Raw genomic sequence first — 27621 nt, 5'->3', positions numbered from 1 at the left:
AAGTTCACAGAAGGGTGCTGTTCCCTACTCACATATCTCTCTGACTGTCGGCTAGTTGGGTCAGTTATTGCTACATGTATGCAAAGTATGGGGCCCAGTACCTAAAGGGAAGCAGTGGTGGCTCTCTCCACTGGTGTATTAGTATGCAAGATAGATTCATCCACATCAAAACAGTTAAATGAGTATCCCAAGTAGAACTTTCAGAACTTTTTAGCTGTGCAATTTTCACCCTGCACACTTGCATGAGTACGGTGATATCTGAAGCACAACATGGCTAGTCCATGCACTGTCCTACTTGTTGTAATGAATGCATCATTTTATTCTTAGTTATGTGTGTCATGGCAAATAGCTGTGAGCTAAACACAACCCCTTTGCTAGTGCTGCAGTGTATTCAGCCTACCTCTGCCTTAGCTGTAGCACTTCTGCACAGTGTTCCTCATCTGGCTCTCCATCCTGTTCTTCTGCTGCTGTTATAACCAGAATAGAAAGTCATGTCAATATATTCATTGGCTGCTTTATCTGATTGTGTAGTGCCATGTCTTTCAAAATGTAACACACAGCAAAAATCATACCACAGATATATGAACTATTTTGCATCCCTCCTGATATGTCTTGACAATGGCAGCATCCCTTCAATAGGCTAAACACATTCCACTATGTTTATCAGTTCTGCATGGACTGAGTTATAGACTGTAAGATGAGGATTCATTTAAATGTAGTCTTTTTAGGCAAAAATACAGTATTCTTTTTAAATAGTTCTGGAAATGCAGCCATATTAAAGCAAGCCTTCACATTTTGTATGCAGTTACAGTGAATACGCTTTCAATCAGTGAAAATAACCTTCATTCAAAAATCCTGATAAGAATAAAATATGCTAACAGAAAGTGCAGTACATTGAGTGCAAACAAATCTTATTTAGATGGCATGAGGCTTGGGAACCAGGCTTAAAGAGGAGTCTAGAAATTTGCAGGGTTTTGGTATTATTAGGAGATATTTCAGACAAAGTGAGTTAGTTAGGGTTGATATGCAGAAAGCCATTGCAGTGGAGTCCACAGAAGTTTGGTATAGACACTTGAGAGTGAGTGCAAAAGTCAGGTCAAATATCCAGCATTCCAGAATATTAATTATATTATTCAGGAGGAAAGGAATATGAGTGCAAAAGCTACAGACATAATATTCTGAACACAGAATTTATGGACAGTATAATGAGTGTGGAAGTTACGGACATTATATTATAGTCTATTTCATTTTATCAGCACTGGTATTAGTGACAGTAAGATTTGATTTGGATATTGCTGACGTCTACCTCCACTGTACATAGTAATACATTCTTAACCGAACTACAGTGTATGCAGACTTTTGTTCTGAAAGGTACAGGAAGATTTGGCATATAAATGAGATGCTGGCACATGTTCAGCACAGTTCTGGGTAATTAAAAGACAAAGACATTCATTGCAGTCTCATTCCAGTTTCTTTCAGTTATTTCCACTTTATCATATTATTCTACAGTCCTATCAGTTCCTACAATGGCGAGCCACCATCTATGGGAGAGACAATATTTGTAGTTAATATAAGTCCCAAAACCCCATGGCAACCTTACAAGTCCACCAACAGTCAGACTAAGTGTATTTTATAGAGCAGCAGTGCTCTTGCTTCAGAAAATCTACTGTAAAGTCTCAAAGAACTTCAGATTCTCCAAGATACCAGTGTAAAGGACATTATCCAGTTAACAGAAACATATCAGAAAAATTCACCATATCCAAAGCAGATGACAGACTTACAAAAATGGAGTTTGAAAAAGCTGCAAGACATCTAGCCACCTTCTTAAAGAAACTTCAACTTTCCTTATGTCAGCATTCATCATTATTACAATGCATTTTTTATCTAAATCAGACAGTAAATCTCAGAAAGCTTTAACTACATCTGTAAATGTAAATTGAATAAATATGTCTGTGATGGTCCCTACTTTAGGCCAGTAATCAAGGAGCCTTAATCATCACTACTGACACTAGTGAGGGATGGTCACTAGGAACACAAATAGATACACATAGTATTTTCAGATGCAGCTCTCTGCACCAAGCACAATTTCCCTTAAATGTACACAGGGAGCAGCATACCCCAGACCTAGGGCTGCACTCTGTCTCTCTCTCTCTCTCTCTCTCTCTCTCTCTGCAGGCCCCAAACAAGACCTCACACTGACCATTTTGGTGCTGTGTATCCCTGTTCCAAGTAGCTGACACACACACTTGGATATTTGATTTTAGCACACATACCTGGGAAAGGCTGGCACAGATTTACCAGCTGTGCCCCCTTTGCCCCAACTATAAGGTAATTACACTGCCACCAGTCAGCTACTCCAAGACTCCTACAAGGGTACCCAATTATGCTGAGTAAAATTAATACTAATGCAAATGGTAGAGTTTGACCAATGCAGCAAGGCTTTCAGAAGCGGCAACAGTGTCACTAAAATAAGCATAAGTACTCTTAAGCTGTTAAAAGTATTATCTAAAAGACCAGCCACAATGAAAGGTACAAAAATATTTAATAATAAATAATAAAATAGAAAATACAATAATAATAAATATCTAGTGACAACAAACAAGAGAGTTCCAGTGACAGGAAATATACAAAATAACACAGTTGGATAGATTCATACAGTTGTAGAAAAACAATACTTAACTAATCTCACCATATTTTCCTGACTGACTAAAGAATCACTGTTACTAGTAGCATTGCTTACTACGGCAAGGTAAGATGAAGTGTGTGGTTGTGAGAGATATCTGTATCTTTCCTGTCAGGTTCCAAAAATCAAACTGTTGCTGTGACAGTTCTGTCATATCTCGCACTAATCACTAAAGAATCATTTCAGTGCTGGTTACAGAATGACATCACATCTGGTCACCTGACTCTGGTACAATACATACCCAGAGCTAAGATCTGTTGGAGCATCTGAAAGCTATAAACCATTTCCAAAATATCCACCCTTCCTTGGTAGCAATTAGTTCAACCCTAAGGGCAATACAGTAAGATTCCTAGTCCTGGTTTTCCCAGACATTTTTGTCTCTGTCTGCAATCAGACCTGAAAGATAAAATCTTTATGGCCTAAACTAACCCATTTAATTTTCAAACTATTTTTCAGAATTAGCTGAACTGTTAACCTCTTCCCTTCCAGAATTCTCTGTTAAAAACATATATATTTAATCAGTTATAATAATACTGACATACATGTATATCTCTTTTCTGTCCAGTAGACATTTTTAACACAAACAACTTTACAAATACATTTTTATTAACACAAGCATCTGTACAAATCAGCGTAATAGTCAAATGACATGAATTTCTTTACAAAACTCCAGGTAGCTATGCTGGCATATGTTACACATGCACTGCCCTATTCTTCCTGGCACAGAAGGCACTACCTCATACAATCATAATGTCAAACAGCACTTCTACAGTTAAGGAACAAGTAAATGTGTGGTTTACAGTTAAAAATTGGGTAATGCAGTCTAAAAACGTGTTCCAGAAATGTCCATTTAAATTTCAATGGTATTAGTTCAAGAAAGTTAAATCTTTCTAGAAGCAAAAGTGTTAAAGCAGAGAAACACACTGTAATATCTCATGATTCACAATATAATTCAGATTTGCAGACAAAACACAAAGCAAACATTTGCAATGTCTCAAGTTCACATTATTTCAAATACAAATGTTCATAAATTCTAGTTAAAGTCATTGCAAATATTGCATTGAGGGGATGATAAAAGGGATCAGAGTGCAGATTTTGATCAGTTTGATAAAGTAGATCACAGTGCAGATTTTGATCAGTCTGATAAAGTAAACACCAGCATAAATGATACACAGACTTCAGGGAAAAATAAAGAAGAATGATATACAGTAGCTCAAGTCAATGCTATTCCTAGTGTTTTGGAGCAAAATAAAGATGAAACACATGGCACAGCTCCAGTTAGTGCTGTTGCTAGTTCTATAAAAAAAGATTTTCAGCTTATCTATAAAGGGTGTGGCAGCCCTGCACCAAACCAGATAATGTATATGTCATTGTTTAAGGTTGAGAGAAATGACAAAATTTCATTGCTTATAGAAAAAAAAATATGGATTAATGTACTGATTAAACCAGAGACATCAATTTCAGTTACAAATAGACCACTACTAAAGGCATAAGTGCAGTTATGTCAGGATTTGAAGGGTCAAAGGTTACAGCAGTGAACAGTTCTGAGTGTAACAGTCCCATACTAGGTATGCACTTGACTTCAAACTTATATTTTGCTTTAGACTTCAGTAACAAGATTTTATGGAAAAATGAAAATGCTACAGAATGAACAGTAGTGTTCGTAGATGACACTTGCAAGAATTTGTGTGCAGTAGATTGTGCAAATGATGTGCATAATTTGTTAGGACAGGAGTACTCAAGATTCATGGGGTAAAGATAAAATAAACTCCTGTTCAGTTGCCACAGCTAAAGTGCAGGCAGTCAAGTTACCTCATTTTCATAAACAGTATCTTATTCTCAGAAAAGTAAAGACAGACTGGAAAAAAAATTCAATTCATGTTTATGGCCATTAAGAAAAAAAAAAACATTTCAGGATAGTAGTAGATTTATGCATTTACACTTCTGGAAGCAGATGTTGTGTATGGTATGCCAGAAATGACAGTCAAGTCAATTCATAGAATAAATGGTTTACAGTTACAGATCTGGCAAATGATTTTTTGTGCTACTGTTTTGTTTAGCAGACACTAAGACTTTTGAATTATGGTAGTAAAGTGTTGCAATGCATAAATAATATCTTTATACAGACAGAGACATAAGAACATTTACAGATGTTAAATGCTGTTTTGCTAGTTTTACAGAATGTAGAATTTAAAGTCACTGTTACATTTTAAAAGTGACAATACAGTCAAAAGTAAAAATTCCATGCAGTAAATGAGTGCAATATAAATAGTATGCGTTATTAAAGCCATGGGTTCATATCTTATGTCAGAAAAAAATGCAACATAATTTTAGGAAATTTCACGTACTTGTAAAGAACAGACAAGTAAAGTTCCAGAATCAGATCAGTTCAATTCTAGTAATAAATATGTATATGTAAACAGTTCAGGATTTTATTTATGTCATGCAGAAATTGCAGTTTACCAAGCACACCAGTCACCAAATTATATAACTGCATTATTAGATTACAGGCCAGCTCAGCAAGTTGAATTAAAGACAGTACTGTATGCCATTAAACAGTATGCTAAAGACCAGTTTAATATTAATAGTGATAGTTGTATGTAGTAAGAGTTCTTACTAATTAACCAAGAAAACTGCAGACAGAAAGGGTAAATCCTTGCAGCATTCAGTACTGCTGACAGAGTTAAATGACATTGGCTAAAAGAACAGCTAAATGTAAGGCATTGTGCAGAGACCTGTGCACTGAAGGCATTCTTTTGTAAATTAAGATCTGAGGGTCACAGAGTAAACATAGAAAATTCAACAGTTAAGATTAATTTTATAAAGGTGCAGAAATGCAAAAAAATGTTGAAATATTAATACAGTGTCTGATTACTACTTTAGTTTAATTTGAGTTTTTGACAGTGAAAAACAATGAAGGGAATTCAATAAAGCCTACACGGATTAATTTTCCATGTAGGCATAGTGGCACAGAGCTTACATGTATGTAAGCAGCCATTCAATCCAGTAAATGGAGCTGAAGGGTGTGCACAAGTGTGCAAACACTGAAGTGTCCATGGCATGCCAATCACCTCATAAGCTGGTGAACTGCATGCAAATGTGGGTGTTGGAGTGATCCAGCAAGCATATAGGCATTAGTTCAGATAATCCATGTTAGCGTCCAAAGTGTACAAGGAAAAATTCCATGTACATGAAATAAAAAAGTGAACAGGAGCTCTACAAGGCCAGTTAAAAGGACATAAATAGCATGGTAGATACAGATATGTGCAAAGCCATGCCCTGTGTGTCCAAATAGTAATGGAAAATAATGTAAAATATATTTTTAATACTCATATTTTGTTTGTGTGACATGCAGCAGAGCCCAAACTAGGATTACCACCTGTCTGTCTTTGCAAGGGACAGTCCAACTTTGGGCAGTTGTGTATTGTGAAAAAAAACTAAAAAATGGCAAATGTCCTGAGATTTTAAGACAAAATATATTTCTTAAGTTTTCTTTAATAGTTGCATGAAACAGTTATTTTGTATCTGAAACACACAAATATTGTATGAAATAGTTTAAGCAACTGAAATGCTGCAAAAATAAGCTTTCATTTTGGTAAAACAGTGAAGTTCTTTCCTTTGCACTGGTCGTGGGTATGTTTTGTTCTGCAGAATCTCACATTTCTACAAACAATGTCCCACTTTGAGCATTTGAAAAGGTAGCAACCTTAGTGCAAACATGCCGTTATGTAAAAAGAAAATATTTAAAAGTGCAAAAATGAAAAAAAATAAAATATGTAACAAAAATGCATTCTAGGGCCTTGCATGGAATATGCACAATGGTAGATTTCTGTGGTTGCTAAGGAGGCAGCGTCTGGAAGAGTGTGGTTTCCTGGTTGTTGTAAGGATCTGTATGCAAATAAGCTGGGGCTACTGAATAGCAAAAACGGGTATCCATGCATGCAGAACACATCCGTGTAGTCCCAGAACTGTGTTGGTTTCCATGGAAGAGGTAGCTGACAGCAAAAGGGGATGTGTCTGTATTTCTTTAAGCACATTGTAGCTCAGCAGTGCCTGTTTGTGCCACTGCACCACTGAGCTTAGCAAGAGGGTGTATCCAGTGACTGCTAAGATTTGTTTACCTTCGGGATACATGTTTTAGCTAGTTTGAGCATGTTTGTGCTGTACGACACTGTGCTGAGTGTGTCGGTCTATGGCAGTGTGTCCACTGAATGCTGAGCATAGTTTATATCTGCGACACAGGTTTGCATGTGGCACCACAGTGCATAGCAAGGAAGACTGTTTAAAAAAAAGTAAATTGCCTGGGAAAGCCAATAAAGCCAAACATATATAAATTACTGATGACCCCTGTACTACTTAAACTGGGCCATTAAAACACTGATAATGTACTTGTCAGGCAGAATGCATCATAGATAGGCAATCACACATGCTGTACCTACAGCAGAGCACTAGGAAAGTTGCACACACCCTACAATCTGATTTCACCCCCATACACTGCACCAGTGGAGTACAAACAATGGACTTTTAACTAAAAAAAATACTAGGGGCTGCTACAGCTCTGCTACACCTGTATGTGCTAGATGCTGAGGTCAGTGCTGATACTGCTGCTAACAATAGGCCTAGACTGAGAAGGAGAAGAGTGTTCAGGCCCAGGGTAACCTTCCAGGAGATACATAAGCTGGAGATTGTACAGCACTACAGGGTGGACAGAGACATACTACAAGAACTCAATGAGCTCTGCTACCCTCACCTCAGACCCAGAGTTAACAAAGGAGAACCCATCTCAGTGGAAACAAAGACATGTGTAACCTGTAGGATACTAGCTACAGGTACTTTCCAAAGACCAGCTGGGGACATGATGGGGGTCTCACAGGCATCAGCATCCAGGGTACTCCACCAGTTCCTGGATGCCATGCTAACGCATGCCAGTGAGCACATTTATTTACCCTGCACCCCTGAGGAAAGGGCTAGCAGTATGCAACTCTTCTACCATGCAACACACTACTCTGAGGCACTGGGTGCCATAAACTGCACTCATGTACACATCAAAGCACTGCCCAGTGAGGAGGGTAGAGTCTACATAAACCATGAGGGGTATCACTCCATCAGCTGTCATGAATGTGTGTGCTGACAGCCCTGGCAGTTATCAAGACTCCCATATCTAGCATGCATCACAGCTGTGCCAGATGTTTGCCAGGGGGGGACATTCTATATGGCCATCTACTGGGTAATGCTGGCTAAGCACTGGAATCGTGGATGATGACACCCATCAGAAATGCAAACGCACCCACTGAAGAATGTCATAATGAAGCACATGCACAAACTACAAACATCATAGAGCATGTGTTTGGGCTGCTCAAGGCATGGTTCCAGTGCCTAGATATAGCTGCTGGAGCCCTGTTGTACTCTCCAGACACATGGACACATGTGCACAGATGTTCACAGTATGTGCCATGCTACACAATATGATCCCCTGGAAACAGCTGCGGCATCATCAGAGGGAAGGGATACATAGCCCCCCCACCAGTGTCTTGGTCACTACAGCCACACCCACAGGGGGACTCGGAGGAGGAACCCCCTGAGGCTGCCCCTGTAGGCAGACAATGCATAGCACACATACTAACAACCTAGGATCTTAGAGACTGACATCTTACTCCGACTTACATACATAGTAAAAATGATGCCAGCCCGAACACGCAACCTGTACCTAACCATGTACTGGCTGTGTACTGCGTGCATCAGAGTCAGCCCTGAAACACAGGTCTCTCAACTGCTGCATTCAAGGTAAGCTACTATCCTATACAACAAATGTATGGGGTACTAGACTATTGTAGCATATGTATGGACCTGCTGCATGTATGCAAGGGAATAGAGTGGGCTACCGGGCTACTTGCAGAGAACTAATAGCTACTTGGGACAACAGGTACTCTGTCCAGTACTGGGTTCCCCATAATATATATTAGGCCACATGGTTGGAAACCCCACTGCATTACACAAGGGAAATGCCAAACACTGGGGGGTCATAGGACAGATGCACAATTGTCAAAGCCATACTCCCCTACCCCATACACATCAGTGTTCCCATACAACTGCAAGAACAGTATTTGTGCAAGGATATATCAGCAGACCACACAATTCTAGGGCTGTCACAAAGAACCTGGTCACATGTATTTTCAACAAAATGCAGGGGTCACAGCAGAGGTCACAGTGTATGTCTGTATGCTGTTGGTAGTGTGTGGAATTAAACCTCATGTTCTGGAGGTTAGTGTGGCTCACTGGGCTAAGGATATTAGCATGGTTGATGGTGTTGATGGTTTGAAGCTGGCTGCACCTACAACTTTTGCATGTGAGTTACTCATATGGTAGGAGTCCCAGAGACTGTCATAATGCCATAATCTGTTACTGTAAGGAAGCTGGACACAGCCAGAGTAAACTGGGGGACAGAGGTCCAAACCTACACACATTATACATGCCCTGAGTAACCTAGAAGTTGGCTAGTATAACAGCAGCTTGCAACAGATCAGATTAGCTGCAGTATGTATAGACCATCACATAACTGTGCCAGTGTTCACATCAATTCAGTGGACTGAATTTCATAGTATAGTACCGGATAAACACAACTGTATAAGGAACAGAGAAGACATATGGGTTGGAATGCTGGACACTCTGCAAAATCATGTACAGTGAGAGGTATGCAGACTCACCCTGTGTGTGGTGTTATATCATGTACCCCAGTCACATCATGCCTCTCAACCTTTTAGAGCAGAGAATCTGGACAAACCCATAAACAATAGTGGGATAAAGGCCCAAATATATGGAGAAGGATTAACTATTGTCCAGACAAATGTGGAAATGTAAGAGAATAACAGGTCTTGCATTAACATGAATCACCTGCAGTGCATGGAGTCACTAACTCAAATGTCTCTCACCATATCCTAACATCAATCCATACTTTTGTGCCCCTAATGTGCCAGAAAATCACAAGGCTATGTAAACCAAATATATGATGCAAAACTCTACACATTCCAGTATAATCTGGGCAGCTGATTGGTATGGGTCACATATTGCATTCAGTAAACAGCTGGGAAATGCCTTGGACAAATTATCAGGGAGGTGCTGGACTATGGAAAGAAGTTCAGCAGCCATTGGCTGCAGCACACAAAATCCCATACTGGAGTACAGGTAAGTCTGGCCTGGAGTCACCTTGTAAATACTGACAGTCACACTGGGCATGCTTCTACACCTAGATAACTTGAGCCCATGTCTGCTCCCTCATCTGCCCAAAAACCTACTATGTAGACATATGTCTGTACAAACAGACAGCTACATAAACATATGTATCTCTCCCTATCCCCCCATGCTTGATTAGTGTCTGTATCACTATATATATGATACAATGTGTATACATAGCTATATAAAATGCAATGATTTAGACTCCACACATACATCTACAGAACACATTTACATTACTGACACAGACAATTACATTTAAGGAGACAACCCTGTTATACAGATTGAGATAGATATGGATGAGGATGTACAAATGTTCTCACATACCCCTGACTGCTGGGGTTATCTGCACATACACATCACAACAGACACCCAATGACACCTGACCATGGCCACAACAATACATAATCCACTCATCCACAGACCCCTATGCCTACAGGCTGTCACCCTGCAGACAGACATAGGTATGCAGATTGTGTAATGTACAATGATTGCAATGCAGTCCTTGGACAGGCCATATTGTCCCTGCCCACATATCTGCCTATCAAACTGGCCAGGCTGGTAGGTATACACACATAGCAGGGATATGAACAGTTATCCCACCCCTAGGACACTAGATACAATAACAGTACCAAGCAGTGACACTCTGCAGGCCACACAAGCTGTCTAGCACAAGGCCACTTAGTGTACTCTGTGCCTGCATGAACATATACAACAGACATAACCTGTGGTGCATGCAATAGATACTGTGAGCTGTAGTGTGTAATACTAGTTAGGCAGGAGTTGTAATCTCACCTCCTGCACGTTTCTGTGTGTGTATCAATATATCCCCTCACAGCAGTATGGATGCATTCATATGTGCTGTCTTTGTGCATTGGCATGTATTTTTGGTCCTGTGAATGGTTACTGGCCTCTAAATTCCCTACTTTACAAGGCCTGCTGATGTCATCCCCCTTAAGAGCACTGGTTGACAGCATGGAGCATGTGATAAGCGCTGTGTGTCCTAGTGTGTCATACCTAGATAGGTAGGAGTTCTAATCTCACAGCAGCCAACTCTGTATGTGAATATATCCCTTTGAAGCACTTCAGACAAGCCCCTATGGGCTGTCTTTGTGAAATGGCTATGCATTTTATGCCCACTGACTAATTGCTGGCCTCAGCAGTGGCCTCTGTTACAAGGCCTGCTGATCTCATCCACCTTAAGGGCACTGGCTGTGAATGTAATAGCAGATAAAAAGAGTGGCACATGCAATAGGTACTGCAAGCTATAGTGTGTAATGATTGATGAGTAGGAGTTCTAATCTCACAGCAGCCAGCTCTGTGTCTGCTTGTGTGTGTGTGTGTGTGTGTGTGTGTGTGTGTGTGTGTGTGTGTGTGTGTGTGTGTGTATGTGCGTGTGCGTGTGTGTGTGTGTGTGTGTGTGTGTGTGTGTGTGTGTGTGTGTGTGTGTGTGTGTGTGTGTGTGTGTGTGAATATATATCCCCTTATAACACTTCAGGCAAGCCCCTATGGGCTCTCTCTGTGCAATGGTTATGCATTTTACACCCACTGACTAGCCACTGCCTCAAAAATAGCCTCTGTCATAAGGCCTGCTGATGTCATCCACTTTAAGAGCACTGCCTGAGAGTGCAGTAGCAGATAAACAGCGTGGGGCATGCAGTAAGTACTGAGAGCTATAGTGTATAATGCTAGTAGGGGTTCTAATCTCACAACATCCACCTGTGTGTGTAAATATGTTCCCTGACAGCACTAGAGACATGCCCATATGGCCTAGCCCTATGCATTGGTTATACATTTTATAGTCCTGTGGCTAGATGCTTTCCCTAAATTGTCCTCTTCTACATAAACATAATTGATTTCCACCACTATCTACAGTTGTACGAGTAGACTACCCAGGTGACATGTATCAAGGAGAGTAGAGTGTGTCACAGGTTATGAAACCATGTTAACGTTGACTTTCTCCATTGTCCCTGACACAATGTTTTACACATATGCACCTAGAGAGCCATGTACATATACTGGCATACCTTGTTGACATCATATCTCTGTTGTGCTGCCTTGCCATCCTGTGCTGCTGTACGTCTGCCTTGTGTCCATAGTTGCACCACTCAATATTTGATGTGTACTCCTGACATATGCCAGCATACAGTACCTGTTGTGGCTCATAACAACTGCCATGGCATAGCACTACTGCACTACACAAACACATGTAATGTTATATGGTCATGCTGTGTATCAGACACATATATGCAGGTCCCCACATCGATGGCATGGATGGCAGGGATTTGGCACAGGTATCTTCACATGCACAGGGTGTGATGTGATGGTGCGAGAGGCCTAGGTTGTGCCAAACAGTTGACAGCATGTATGTGAGTCAGGAAGGGGTGCTGTTGACATGGGTCATGGAGTGGTGCTGTGTGTGTCTGTAGGTTTCCTGCATGTAACAGTGGTGTTGGAGTGTGCGCATGTACACAGTCAAGCTCAGTGCTAGCCTTACACATGTGTATGGTGGACAGCTGTGGACCGTACATGGTAGAGTGAGCACTTCACCATCTATGGACAGGAACATGGGAACTGGCTCCTCTATGAGTAGCAGGGGCAGCACAATGTGCAAGGTCAGATGAGGTGCCAGTGCCTGATAGTGACTGCTGTCTGCTGGGCCTGTGTCCCCCACAGGACCACCCAGGACCATGTGCCCAAGGCCTGCCACATCATGATGTAGACAGCACACCTCCCTCCATAGACCTGGAGGTGCTGCCACTATGGGAATGTGAGTGTGAATGGCCACATGGGCTATCAGCAGATGGTGTTGCTGCCCTACATCCATGTGTCTGATGCCCAACCCCAACCACATGTTCCAGCACAGATAACGAGTGCTCAAAGACAGACACTGTCTGAGCCCACCGTCTGTCCACTACATCACTGAAACATTCCATGATGTCATCAATGCGGTGAAGGCAGTGATGGATGTCAGTCTGTGCTGCATCCATAACCCTAAGCATCCACCTGGTTTTGCATTCAGCTCATGCCTGTGTCTCCATAATGGCCCAAATATGCGATGAGTGACCCATGATGTGACACCTGCAACAGGAAGTGGATAGGCAGCAGTCCTCCTTCAAGCACCCCTGTCAATCTGCCTGTGTGGGACCTCACCAGCTGTCTGGCTATGGCCAATGTCTACACTCACTGATGCAATAATTCTCACACTGTCCTGTACTATGTCACCACCTTTTGACTGTGGCCTCTGGTGACTGATTATGTGTGGGCATACTGATTGTGGGCAGGGACAGTGGGGGCAGAAAAGGGATGTCAAACTCTGGGACAGATTCAGCCACTACCAACCCCACCTGTGCCTCACTATGGTCACCATCATTATCAGAGTCCAATGAGACACTGACATCAGGTTGTGAGGGGGACAGACTCCAGCCCCCCTGTTCAACTGTGAGAAGTAAGACAAAAGCAGTACATCACCACCTGCACTATTATCTATGGTAATCCACACAGATTCATACAGTCGAGGATCCACAACTGCATCACGTCTCACATCTTCTCATCTCTGATCCCATGCACAACACACACCCACAACAACATACAAAGACAACCAGGCCCAGTATAGCATGCACATCAGCTACATCTGGGTGATGTTGCCAGTTAAATACACCTGTATGGTATGCAATATGAATTTGTATGTGACAGAAATACACATTAAACCCAGTACACCTATCCTGATAATGCTATATTAGTTGTATTACCACTGCCTCGGGTATGTACCTTTTCCCTATTGTGTCTGAATGGGCATCTTGGAGTAATTGCCTCATGTACATCAGGCTGCATAGTTGCTCATAACTATAGGTGCAAACATGTTAATGTTTGGACAAATACACACCTGTCATTTCCTAGGCTATGCACTGTAGTTAACTGCTCCAAAATGGAACATACAATTATTGCACTCTAGTTAAGCAGAACACTTGTGCAAAAGGCAAAATGGCAGCCCTTAACATTGATAGGGTATATCTGCTCAGGCAAAACAACAGTATGACACTTACCCGGTACATGACCATGAACTCTGGCCACACCTGACATACCTGTGAAAAGGTGAGGGAGAGGTATTGTCAGTAACACTAAATGTTTCAGTGTTACAAGGTAATATGTGTACATGTCCACATGTATAGTAGCTAATGTAATACTGGCTATATTGCTGTCATTCTGAGTATGTGTGCACAACTGTAGTGAAAATTCAAACCCTCGTCCAATGCAGATTGACCTGACACCCATGTACTGGTCTCTAGAGCCTGCCACAATGACTCCAAATGTATTATACTGGTGAACAAAATCAGCTTACCTTGACACTCCTCTAATGTGGATGCGATGGCACCCACCTCCAGGATGTATAGTGTGATGGTTGGCTGTGAGCGTGGGTTAATCCTAGGTTCCCCAACAATTCATCTGTGGCTGAAAGTGGTTGTTCTGTTGAAGGCCCTCCACCAGTGGCAGCACAATCCCTGGCAACAGCAGCTGCCCTTTGACATGTGGCATTGACCATGTCTGTGGACCAGTGTTAAACCTGCTCATAGGTTCTGTCCTGTTGACCAATATCATTAACAGTCCTCACAAGGTCAGCCCACAATGGTGCCCATCTAATTGAAATGCTTTGTAACTGACCGAATATTATTAATTCTACGGAGTTTTGTGTGGCTTAACTATATTTTGATTTTATTACTAATTTTATATTTCTTATTTTACTTTAATTTTATTATTAATATGTCTCTTTGTCATGTTTTGTGTGGAGCTTTTCTCCCCGGGCCTCTACTGAAAATGGACATATATCCAGCTAGACTAGCCCGGTCAACAAATGTAAAATAAAATAAATAAAATTCTTGATTGTGGCCATCCTTTGAGAGCAGGATGTGATGCTTGAGTCTGAGGGCATCCACAATAACATAATATTTTGCAGATAAAACTGTAGGATGTCTCTGTCTATACATTGCACCTGCAAGACAACAACAGGGGAACACATTACAGGACCAGTCATGTGGATGTCTATGATGCACAGACCCTGCACAACCAAAATGGATTGCACTACCCACTGGTCCCTCACATGTCTTACCCCACAGTCTATCAACACACTATATGTGTGGCTATAACCAAGATAGTAGCAATACCAGTAATGTCCCTGTGTGCTGTGACAGAGTCTGCTGTATGTCTCTACAGCCATCACTGCAGTCTACTGCGGTGTGTCCCCTGTGGGCAAAGTCCCACTACTATGTCATACAACCACTGTCAGACAAATAGCTGTATGGTATTATGACAATTATATGGGGACAATTCAGCAACACCACTGCACCACAATGACAGACAGCAATGTTAACCTGCTGTAGTATATTTTCCCTGTGGGCATCATACCTCTCCACTACACAGATGTTTCTGGAATGTGAACATGCACCTCATAGATGTGACCCTATTGGCACACACATGTGGATGTCTGACAAATGCTCAGCTAATCATTGATGGTTGTTGTCATACTATAGAGAATCTGGCTGTCACATGCCAGACCCCTCAGAAAACACTTGTGCTACAGTAATATTTGTTAGTCTGTTCATACTCTTACTTTTTTATGGCTATATGCATACTCTGTCACTGAGTTTGGACCTGTGTCCCCCCACTAATTATGGCAGTGACCTGAATTGCTGCTGTAAGGGGTTGACAGGTATGTTAGCCATACCTCTCATGCAATGAAGTACGAATGTCAACAAAACAGTGACCTAACCAGAGTACAACAGTGACAGTCATAAATACCTTTACAATGTCAGAACTAATTCTGTGTGACATTGACAGACTGAGTGGAGGGGAATTACAGTACATCATTTGATATTATAGCTGTGTACACCCTTACATACTGTCAATGTGTCTAACTCATAATCCACTAGCTTTCCTACAACAGCCAACTGTTGTAGGAGGGAGGGGCAGGGGAAGAGTTGTGATTTGATTCAAAGCACGGACAGTTGAGAGTCCTGCCTGTAGCTATTGGACAGCAACCAACATGTCAATATCATAGATGTACTACAGGCCTACTATTGTAATCTCTATGCATGCCCCATACCTCCATCCTCCCATCTGCATCCCATTATAAGGGGACATGTAGTGCATACCTGGTAGAGTGAAGTAATCCTATTTTGACCAGAACCTCTGCAAACAGCTTGCAAAAACATTGCCTGTCTGAGTAAAGCAACATGCAAACCTGTTCCCCAAAAGCAGTTGATTGCCTTTTGTAGGTAATGCTCATTAACAGTTGATTGCCAGTGCACCAATCTGTGGCTCAGACTTACTAATTATATCCAGAAGAGCTGGGTTGCACTTTCATTAGCCAATGACAAGGCACCACAGTGCAGTATTTAAGAGCTTCATGTAGGCCTTGGCGCCTTTCTTAGTCTTTGAGATGGACATTAGTGAGGTGTGGAGACTACAGCATCACAGAGGGTAGGTGCAAACACTGTCCACTGTTGAGATTTATGAGGTATGTCCACAGTTTTGCATGCTATGTTTGACCATTGTCCCATGACATTGTGATTATCTGGCAGTTCAGTGGTAAACATTGTGGGTTGTGGTCAGTAAGGAGAGAGAGAGAAAGAGACATGTGAGTGTCAGACATCATACCAGTCAGAATATGCATACTGTTGTAGCAGCTACTATTCTATCAGTTCACTATCTTTGCAAGGTCAGACTGTGAAGCATGACCCTGTCACTAGACCTTTGCTTCCCCCCACCCTTTATGTATTGTTTTGTCTGGATCCCTTGTTCTAGGGGGTTGTGTGGTATGGCAGGACTGTAGCAGCTTGCTTAACATACAGCTGCACCTAGGACACATAGGGGGGAGTGTGAACACTTTCAAGGACAACAAGCTATATGTGTAACTGAGGCAGCAGTGTCAGGTCTGTCATTACAGCAGAGCCAGAGTAAGGGTAGCCTTTATAGTCCAGTCAAGGCATGTGCTTAGGGTACATCTGCCATGTAACAGTGCCACTCAGAGAGTAGCAGGATACATATTGTTAGCCTATACAAATATGTACAGTGTGCCCATACCTACAGGCCTTTGTCTTGCAAACATGGGTAGCAGTTAATTAAGTAGCAGCAACCTGTGTGAGTTAAAATTGCATGACTCAGTCATTACTTGCTGTGTTCACAACAATGTAATTGAAGTGCAACACACTGGATTTGACCCAGGACTCTGGGTGGCAAAAATGTACTGCATACAAGGCATTTAATGGACTGAGCTACTGAGGCTGTACTGCAGCAGGTATATTCGCAAGATATATGTGCATACATACAGACTGTGGCACATGTTGTCTGCAGCCATCATTATGTGCATAGCTGTCAAAGGCAGATGTTCTGCAGCAGGGTCCCAGTTGTACACATGTACTTTCCCATTGCTACTTAGCAGGTGTGTTTAAATCTGTTGCTGATAAAAGGATACATTTACCTGCTATCCCAGGCCTCACATAAATCCATTATTATTTATTTGGCTGTGTACTGGTGTACTTTTTGCATCACAGTTCCAGGGACACTCCCATTGTTCTCAGTAGATGCACTTGCAGTCTGTCAGTGGCAATGAGTATATTTTGCTGGAAACACTGATTTTAGGTAAGAGCTGAGTGGCCTAGTGGGCTAATGCACTATGTTGCAGTTGAGAGGGGCCTGGGTTTGAAACTTGGAAGGGGTGATTATTTTGCAGATGTGCCTAACACTGTGAGAAACACATAAGCTCATTAAGGCACATTAAAGCACATTTAAGCAGGCTTGGGCAGTGTGCTGCTTAGCTCTGTGCAAACCCATGATAGGACAGTGGTGAAATGGGAGCAAGCAGGGGGAAATATATACTGAAAAGCAGGTATGGATATGCAGGATGGGTGTAGGAAAGGACCACAGCTTTCCATTTCTTGTACAGCAACAGCTGTGCATTTGTACAGATTTTGTACATGAATTTGAACCCTCAAACCCCAGAGGGAAGGGTGAGAACAACATAAATGTGTTGTCAAGCCAATTGGACCTAATTAGTTGTGTCCAGTGGACACATATGCAAAATAAATTGCTATGTATGGGGCCATATTTTTTTTTTTGCATGACAGGTGCCCATTTTTTTTAATGAGAGAGTGGAATGTTGGGGAAGGGATGTCGGTACATGTGGGGTGGTAAGTTGGGTAGGAGAGATTACATTTGCAGACAGACAAGACAGTATACAGGGGCAGTGTGTGACACATGAGGGTATGAACACCTTGGACAGGGAGGGTGTTGTGGAATCAGAGATGCATGTGCCCCCAGATGGCAGCAGCATGACTGAGCTCCCACCCATGGGCAGTCAACACTGCTCCTTTACTGCCCTAAAGGTGGCTGTTCTGGAGGCTGGATGCCAGGCCCACCAGACCCCACCAGGTTGTTGAATCTGCCCTCAATCCAGCGCAGGCATTGTTCATAGCTCCTATGCACAATCCTGCGCACCATGGCCAGTAGTTGATCTTGGGTGACTACTGCCCCTCCACCACCACTGCTGGGGGGCAGGCCATGTCCCCTGAAGCAGTTCTGCCTGAGGGTGGTGCAGAATGAGCAGGGGGTGCACCACTGGCCTAGGTCTCAGATGTGCAGTTAACTGGTGCCACAGCCAGATGAGGAAGGGTAGGTGGATGAGCAGAACTGGCCTGCCTGTAGTGCTGTGGTGATAAAGGTATAGCAATGTGTATAGGTTAGTTATGACAAAACATTTTGTCAGTTATAACAGCATGCCAGAATATTGGAAATAACCCATTATCATATCAATGCATATCATATGAAACACAACAATAAATAACATAACAGTAAGTATATTAACAGCATGCCAATAACCGTTACAATGTAAGGCCAGCAATATAGGTAATTCCACAAGATATGTTAATATGCATCCATTGTAATATATAACAATAATAAAACACATGCCCCAAAATAAAGTTTAGAGAACAACATATGTTAATAGTAGATTATAACCAATGAATAACAATAATAAATTTAGATGAAGATATGGGGTGGGGAGAGAGAGAGATACAGTCCATTAATACTGGTATAGGCTATAGTTTACAACAGTACTGCTATATACTCTACAGGTCTGTCCTTCCTTTATAAGCATGTACATACCTCTCAAGCTATCCACATGGGACAGTATGGGCCAAGCAGTAACACCTGCAGTTACACAACTACAGAGAACACATACACATCAAGTGGACCTATATAACTACCAACTTGTACCGTGGACTGATATAGTGTGACTGTGCTATTGACATAATCATGCTGATGATACATCTGTGACAGAGGGATTACGCAACAGTAATTACAGTCTGTGACAGCATGCCACTTGAGAGACATGTATGTGTGCAGTACAGAGAATAAACAACTATCATGCCTTCCTTGGCAGGCATGGGGTTCTAACTTCAGCAAACTTTCACAGACACTCCAGGCATACAGCATACCAAGATTATACATTTTATTTTATCTTATCACTATTGTACTTTTTGCCTTTATTTTATTAAGTCTTATCACATTCCTGGTCAATGCTGTTAACAGTCTGTTACATCTAAACACACAAAATATTTAATCATAAGTGCTACTTCACCCATTTCCCTGTGTTTCCTGTGGAGAGAACATCTGTCATCAATACATAACTGATTCAGTGATATTTATTAATACATAGCACTGGATTCAAACCCTGGTCTGTGTGTGGCAAAATGGACTTCAGACAGAGCATTTAACAAACTGAGCTACTGAGCCACTGCTGACTTCTGACTGACTGATATTTGCCTAGAGCTCACCTGGAAACAAAATATGAAGTGGTAATAGTATTACAGTTTCATACTAGACTGCAGTGACAGTTGAACCCACATGCATGAGATTAATGCATGACAAAGATACTAGGTAAACTATACATTACTACATAGAATGCAGGTGTACACAATATACTGTTAGTGGATGGAAATATCTGTGATGTCTACAAACTATATCAGATTATGGGGCTGGCTATCTCACCCATATACAGTTTCAGATAGTATATTTGCAGTCTACAGCTATTACACTGTCACACTTGCCTACAGCACCATACCTCAGAGCATGAATGCATACAGCTGAAATGCAATGGTTAACACAAGACAATACTGATATATACAATATACCTTTGGTGTTAATGCTATTGCTTCAGATGTTATTGTACAGCAGGTGCCATAATGCATTTCTTGTAATACAACTCTGAATCTACAGTTAGTGCATAACACTCTTTATTAGCTATACCTTGAGGCAGGTAGTGGTATTATTTTGTGTTTTTATTTCAGAGCAGTTGCCATAATCAATTTCATACAAAGCAGCATTAATTATACATATATTGCACAACACAGCTTTATTAGGGGTACCTTCATGCAGTTAATGGTATAGTTTCGAGTCTTTATTGGACAAGAGTTGTTATAATGCAGGTGTTGCAATGCAGCTGTATTTCCATGATTTTTAAAGTAGAAACTTTATTTCATTTACATTATCAGGGTTAATGCTTTAGTCTATCCTGTTTAGTGCACTATAGTTGACAGTAGTCACTTATTGTGGTACAGGCCTACATTCACATTCATTGCAATACACAAATCTTTACTGTTTGTACATACTACTGGCAGTTAATACTTTATTCTGTCTTGCTTATTTGACTATAAATTGTAAATTAATCTGTATTCACCACACTCATGGCACAACCTGGCTCAAGTGTCCTGCCTGAGCCTCTAGGCTGTGAGCTATCTCCTCTGCAGCTGTAGGGAGAGAAGCACACCATTATGCATACCTGTCTATCAAACATTCAAATTAGTTATTGGTAAAACAATGCTAATAGTACTTACAAACTTATGGGGCATTCTCAGCAAGAGTTTCCTAGACCCAGGTGTCCAGAGATCCCCCTCATCATAATGGTGACGGACCTGCTTACCTGTGTGGGGGTACCTGTTGCACTAGTGAGATCTGTGGCAGCAGGTCCAAGGCCTCTGCCTTGCACTCTGAGCCTTGAAACTATCCCTGTAACACCCAGTCTTCATGGTCTTTTACCAGGAGTCCAAGCATGACCCTGGACTCCAGAATTCCCCACCACTGCACCCAGAAGCATGTACACACTCCAACACCTGCCATAGTTCCTGCACAGTTCAAGCTCCAACTGGTTATGCTTTATTCCCTCCTGATGTGCTTAATATAGCCTATTTTGCAACCCTTACATGCCAATGGGTAATTTTTTAAAATGTGGCACATCACTTGGCACTGCACAAACCAGTGCAGCTCAGTTGAGCAGTGCTTAAACCGGCAATGCTTAGCATTGTTTAGCAGTGCGCAAACCAGCTAAGCACAGCCATGCACTATCAAGCAGTGCCTAAACAAAGATTGTTTAAGAAGAGCTTAGCAGGTCTGAGCAGGTCTTAGCAGAGCTTAGCTGAGTGCAGCAGATCAGAATTGAAAAATAATCATAATAATTTGTCTTTGGAAAATAAATGCTTAATATCCCTTCCATGTATTCAAGCCCTGCACCTACTACACATAAGGCCGTAACTCTAATCACATGGCTACATGGATATGTGGAATGCTCCTATACTTTCATATACACCTCTGAGCTACCTTTAAGCACTGTTAAGCACCATGCCTCACCATGTAAACCTGCTAAGCTATGCTTAAACTTGACCTTTGCATCACAGATTAAATGCATCCAATTTCTATTTTTAGATGTCTGGCATATGTCAATTGCTATTCTCCATGGTGCATCATGCAAACTTAAAAAAAATTATAATAAAATTAAATAGATTGATATAATGCAATTGGACAGTTCAGGGGGGTGTCACTCATCTGCAGACACAGTTAGTCACACACTGCCTACACTGATTCAATAACCATGTTCCATGGCTCTCCATCAGCAACATGCCATCATTAATATGCAAGGCACGCTATTGAGGGGGGACCATATACAAGGACACAATAACTTCCTTGTAGGCTCTACACTATGCCTATATGGATTTTATTAAATCTGGGGGAATGTCACTCAGGTTTCAATTTGATGTAATAATGAAGTTACAGCCTTTTCAGTTTACTGTAGTACACTATCCCTTCAGTTACAGACTTGCAAGAATTTATTTATTAGTCACATAGGTCTATTTTCACTACAGTACATTATCAGTTTGCTTACAAACTTATAGGAGTTTATTAGCAGTATATGTTTATTTCATGCAGAAAAATGCAAATAAAGTATGAGCAACAGGCAGTGCTATAGGTTTATAATTGCTAAAGCGGCAAATGGTACTTTAAGGGGTTTACCTTTACAAAGGCGAAACACACTCGTGCGATTGCTCATATGAGCTAATCGTAACCACGAAAATCAAAACTGCAACAGTTTTCAATGTTCGAAAATCAGCAAATCAAAAAGCAGATTTGCTGATTTTCGAACATAAATGTCAAATACAAAATGTAATGAAGTGTGCCCCCCACACACCCCCTACTTTAATATACTAACTCCAAGATCGCACTACAGTGGGGAAAGGGACCATTTTCTGATCCCCACTATAGTGCAATCCACCTCAAAATACTGAATCTGCAATGAGCAAATGTCACTGTGCATTCGCTTATTGCACATTTGAACCTTTTTGCTTTTGACGTTTGCAAACTTTGCAAACGTCCTTTTGCACATCTGTTGTTCGCCCATGTGCAAAATGCACACATGAAGGTAAACCATTTTAAGGACCTGCTACTGCTTTTTTTGTGCTTTGCACACTGTCAGTTTGGATATTTGAATAATTTTCAGTTTGGTTTTCCAGAATGCATATTTATAATACAGTCAAGAAAATTATTCAAAACCCAAATAACTGCCCTGCAATTTCAACCCTGGTCCAACTACATGTCAGCAGCAGACACCTCAGGTCTACCAGCAAACCACTGCTCAAAATTACACAGTGACATAACACCCACAGAGACTCCCTCTACTCAAACAAAATTGCTAAGTACTGGAACTCCCTTCCACTAAAAATTCAAAGCATGCTCTCCAATCCTGCTTTTAAATCAGTACTAAAAAAACCCCTTAAAAATAGCTGGATTTGCCACAGTTGCTCTCCTGGGTAAATCCTAATGTTTTCTGCACCACCTTGCCCTTTCCCATACATACAGACCAGTGCTCTTTCTCTCTTCATGCATTAGTGTTGATCCACTCCTGCTTAAAATCCTTTCTTTTACTTTCACTTCTGCATTCTTCTTTGTCTTGCCCTCTTTTACTCACTAATAACTTTCTCACAATTATATCTAATATACATCTGTCTGTCTTCTCTCACTTCTTAATCAATCTGTATTCTTTGATAAGCCTCTGAGTTTCACATGTAAATTATTAACTAGCTTTAACATTATATCTTGTACACCAGTGTGTTCTCTAATTCTTCAAATGCTGTAAATGCTGTTCTGTACTGTTGAATCGGTTTAATATGTATTGTTCATATTTGTTTTTAGTCCACTGTCTTAATTGTACTGTATGTTGTTGGAGTTTTTCTCCCCGGATTTCCACTGAAAATGGGCTCCCAGCCCAGTCAGACACTACCCAGTAAACAAATGTAAAATAAAATAAAATAAAATAAAAAAAATAAAGATTGAGACTCCTCCTGCCTGTGCAGCTGATGGTTTAAATGTATGGAAGGCACAGAAGCCTTGCACTGTCGGAGTACTTTCTGCAGATTTAAACCATGTATCAGTAATGTCACAGATGTGTATGTTCTCCAGAGTGAGGAGAATTTGTAGGGTATGGAGTTTCTTGTTTAGACTCCTAGTGTTGAGCAGTAACACCTTTCAGTTTCATTGGCTTTTATTTTGCTATGTTGGGAGGTTTGTCAATTTGACATTTTCTAAAAAAGGCTCTAAGAGGTGGATAAAGTTTTAGCCAATATTCAGAAGTATAGGAGAAACAAATGCAGGCCATGCTTTGCAGAGCAACATGACCTCCCGTGCTGACAAATATTAAATCCCCTTGAAAGACACCAGACACTCAGCAAATTATTGAACTCAATCATCTTTTGTTCATACTGTGGCATCATCCCTTGGTAAAAGTAGAACGCTGCTCAATGCAAGGCACATACCTGCCTGAGACACATATTTAGAGAGATCAACAATGTCTCTCATCATATAGTCCAGAGAAGTAATTTCAGGTCATTAATGCCCACATGGACTATGAAAGAATCATACTGGTAACTGTGGTGTAGTGACTTGAGTGCATATTCATAGATAGGTACTAGGCTATCTGCCCAAAAGCATTTATAAGCCTAGCCGGAATGTGTTGGTTTTCGCCACCCCCTTAGATTATAGGTTCATAGGTAGGTACTAGGCTATCAAAAGACCAAGCCCTATATCATAGGTTCATAGATTAGTACTAGGCTAACTGCCCTTGTGAGCCATTTGGTTTTTTTTTAAGCCTATTCAATTATTGCTTGTGAGACTCAAACCCTGCACCTTGTGTTGTAAGGCAAACACCTTAACCATTAGGCCACCCTAACTGTAACTGTAACTTGGCAGATCCTAGCTCCAGATAAGCAGCTAACTATTATCTTCCCCTTGCTCAGTCTGGTGACTGGGTAATGTGTGCATTGTACATCAGAGTCATCTATGACAAGAGTTTTGGGTAATGCACTTGCTTGTCTTATGGGCTTTGCTCTTCATGCTCCATTGGATGTGGGTGCATATGTGGTGTTTGATGTTCCTTTTTGTGAGTGTTTTACAGACTGCTGATGATAGGCATAAGTTGGTCTATGTGTGTGTGTGTGGTGGACACTACGTGTGGTGGGTATAGTGTGTATGTTCTTCACAACCTTGTTTGTATGCAAGATTTTTGCCTCCTTTGTAATTATGTATGTGCATCTCTCACATACAGTGTTTGTTTCTTTAAGGATTAAATGGTTGACTGTGAACATGAGACAATTGTGACGTCTCAGCATGCCCATATTTACAAAGCTGGCTGGAGATATTTGGAAATTGCATATCCATGTGGTCCAGACCTTTATTTGGATGGACTACTGTAGTTTATAGACTGGGTTATACAAATGTCCCTGGGTGGTCCTTGGGTTTGGCCCAAGACTAGGTTAGATTGTGCTAAGATTTGATAATAGTGCTGTTTAATGTGAAAACTAGCAGCTTTAAGCTTGTCTCTGTGCAATGGCTTTGTTTTAGCCGTACTAAGTTACAGGTTTTGGTTCTATAGGAAGTTTTATAGATAGCATTTACTTTAAACATTTGTGCAGGGCATTGCTAACCACGGTGGTGGTGCTGTGGTAGTGTTGTCACCTCAGAGTAAGATGCTGTCTGGTTCGATTCTCAGCTAGAGCATCTTCTGCGTGGAGACATGCGTGAATGGGCGTACCTTCATTGAAGGTTGTGCATCAGGCCTGGCAAGCTGGTATGTAAAAAAACAACTGCCAATCATTAGTGGACCGGAGTTCTGCTGTGGTGACTCCTAACCGGGAAAAGCTGAAAGACACAAGCAAACAAACAGGGCACTGCTAACCTCTTGATGTAATAACACCAACAAAGATTGCTTGAGGGTGCAATGCTGCAACAAAACAACTGAAACAAGGCAATTTCAAGTATTAGGGACCTTTAAAATAATTGAAAGGTAATATCAACAAGTAAGAAAAAATAATAATAAATTAGTAGCACTCAAAACAGTTAACTGAAGTGAAAAACAATAAAATAAATCTCTTATCTGCCAAGGATGGAGCAGGATTAATTCAAAACCCCCTTAGAGTGTGGTGAGAGTGCCAAGCAGATAGGAGTCTGGAAAAATAAGCAGGATAAATTTTAAATTAAAGGGAAGTTTATTCAAATGCAGTACTAGTTTACTGGGTGGGCACTTAGTATTATGGGTGGAAAAGTACTGAAATAGGTTACACAACATGCAAAAGCAATTAAAGGTGGGAGAGAGGGACATTGGATATCAGATTACCCTAATGGGTGGAGTAAATCTAATTAGAATCTGTTAGCTAAATCAGAAAGGGAACCCTCGGTCCATAGTGAATACATATGATTAACAAATGTATAAAATAGAAGGAAAAAAACACTAGTTAGTACCTCACTCACCAGCTAGATCAGTTGTATCATCCCCTATCACATATTTAGTGTGAATACATATATTAGATCCAAACTAGCTGGCAGTAAACTATTCACAAATTAAATAAAAAATAACATCGGAATGCTATTTCATGCTGCCAACAGCAGCAGAAAACCATACTGATTTCACTAAACTTGTCCTGAACTGAACATACAATATCCTCTTGAAAGTCTTGAAAGTTCTGTAGCATTGTTATGCTTTTGATTGATGATGGAACTATAAATGGGAACTACTCACTTCGGGGGGGGGGGGGGGCATCAATATAAGCTTTTTTTTTTCCCCATCTTGTTGAACAATGAGATCACTCAGCTCAAGCTAATTAGTTCCCCATACTCAACAGACCACAAGTTTCATTATAACACAGGTTCACAAGTTCATAGGTGTGTACTAGGCTACTGGTCCTGTGGGCCTTTACAAGCCTAGCCATAGGATTACCCTGGCATAGTGCCACCCAACCTTAGTTCCCAGTCCCTCTGTCGAGTAGAGCCACTGGTGTTATCCTCGGGGTGAATTTTCTGTTTCCCATCCACTCATCAAGATTTCTCTTGAAGAGTGTCAGCGAGGTGATCTGCTTGACATATATGGGAAGTCTGTTCCATAGCATGGGCAGTCTCTGGATTATGAATATGTCCCTCCAGCATGTTCTGTTAATTGTGGTAATGAGGTTGAGGTCTCTGGAGTGTGTGGTGCAGAGGGATTGGGATTTCTTTAGATGTAGCATTTCTAACAGAGCTGGGTCAGACATGGCTTTGTAAGTCAAGCAGAGATCACCTCTAAGCAGGCAATATGAGAGAGAGAATAGTTGGAGTTTTTTGAGTTTGTCCATATAGGACAAGTGTTTAAGGCCTAGGATCCTCTTTGAGAGGTACTTTTGTGTCCTCTCCAGTTGTTGCAGGTGAAATGCCAAATGGGGCATTATACTCGATGATTAGCCTAATGAGGAAGAGTAGAGGGAGACAATGACCTCTTTCTTCCTGGATGCAAAACTCTTAGTAATGAGATGTGCCACACAGAAGGGCTTTCTGACCACAGTGGAAATGTGGTGATCAAAAGAGAGGTTGCTGTCAACCTGTGTTTCCAGATCTCTTATAACATCTTCTGTGTTCATTGGACTACCATCAATGTGGTAATTCATGGGAACCGTTTTTTCCCAAAGGGGATGATGACACATTTTTTGGCATTGAGCTTAAGGCCATGGTTCTGGCACCAATCATTGGTCACAGTGAGGCCATTCTGTAGGATGTCAACATCACTTGGGGAGTTAATAATAGCTCCCAACTTGCAATCATCTGTGAACTTTGTCAGCCAGATTCCCTTCGTGTTGGCCTGGACTTCAGAGAAGTAGATACCAAACAGGAGAGGACCCAGAACCGAACCCTGTGGGACTCCACTCATGACTAATCTGCAGTCTGACTTGGAGTCAGCTACTTTCACACTGAGGGTTCTATCTGTGAGCCAGTTTGTAACCCACCTAGTGATATAAGGGTTGATTCCAAGCTTAGTGAGTTTTTCTATGATTCCTGAGTGGGGAATAGTATCAAAAGCCTTGGCC

Source organism: Protopterus annectens, chromosome 2.part1 (assembly GCF_019279795.1).
Source record: "Protopterus annectens isolate FY-2018-M chromosome 2.part1, PAN1.0, whole genome shotgun sequence".
Taxonomy (NCBI): Eukaryota; Metazoa; Chordata; order Ceratodontiformes; family Protopteridae; genus Protopterus; species Protopterus annectens.
The sequence above is the reverse complement of the archived record's forward strand: the minus strand, read 5'-3'. Positions refer to the sequence as shown.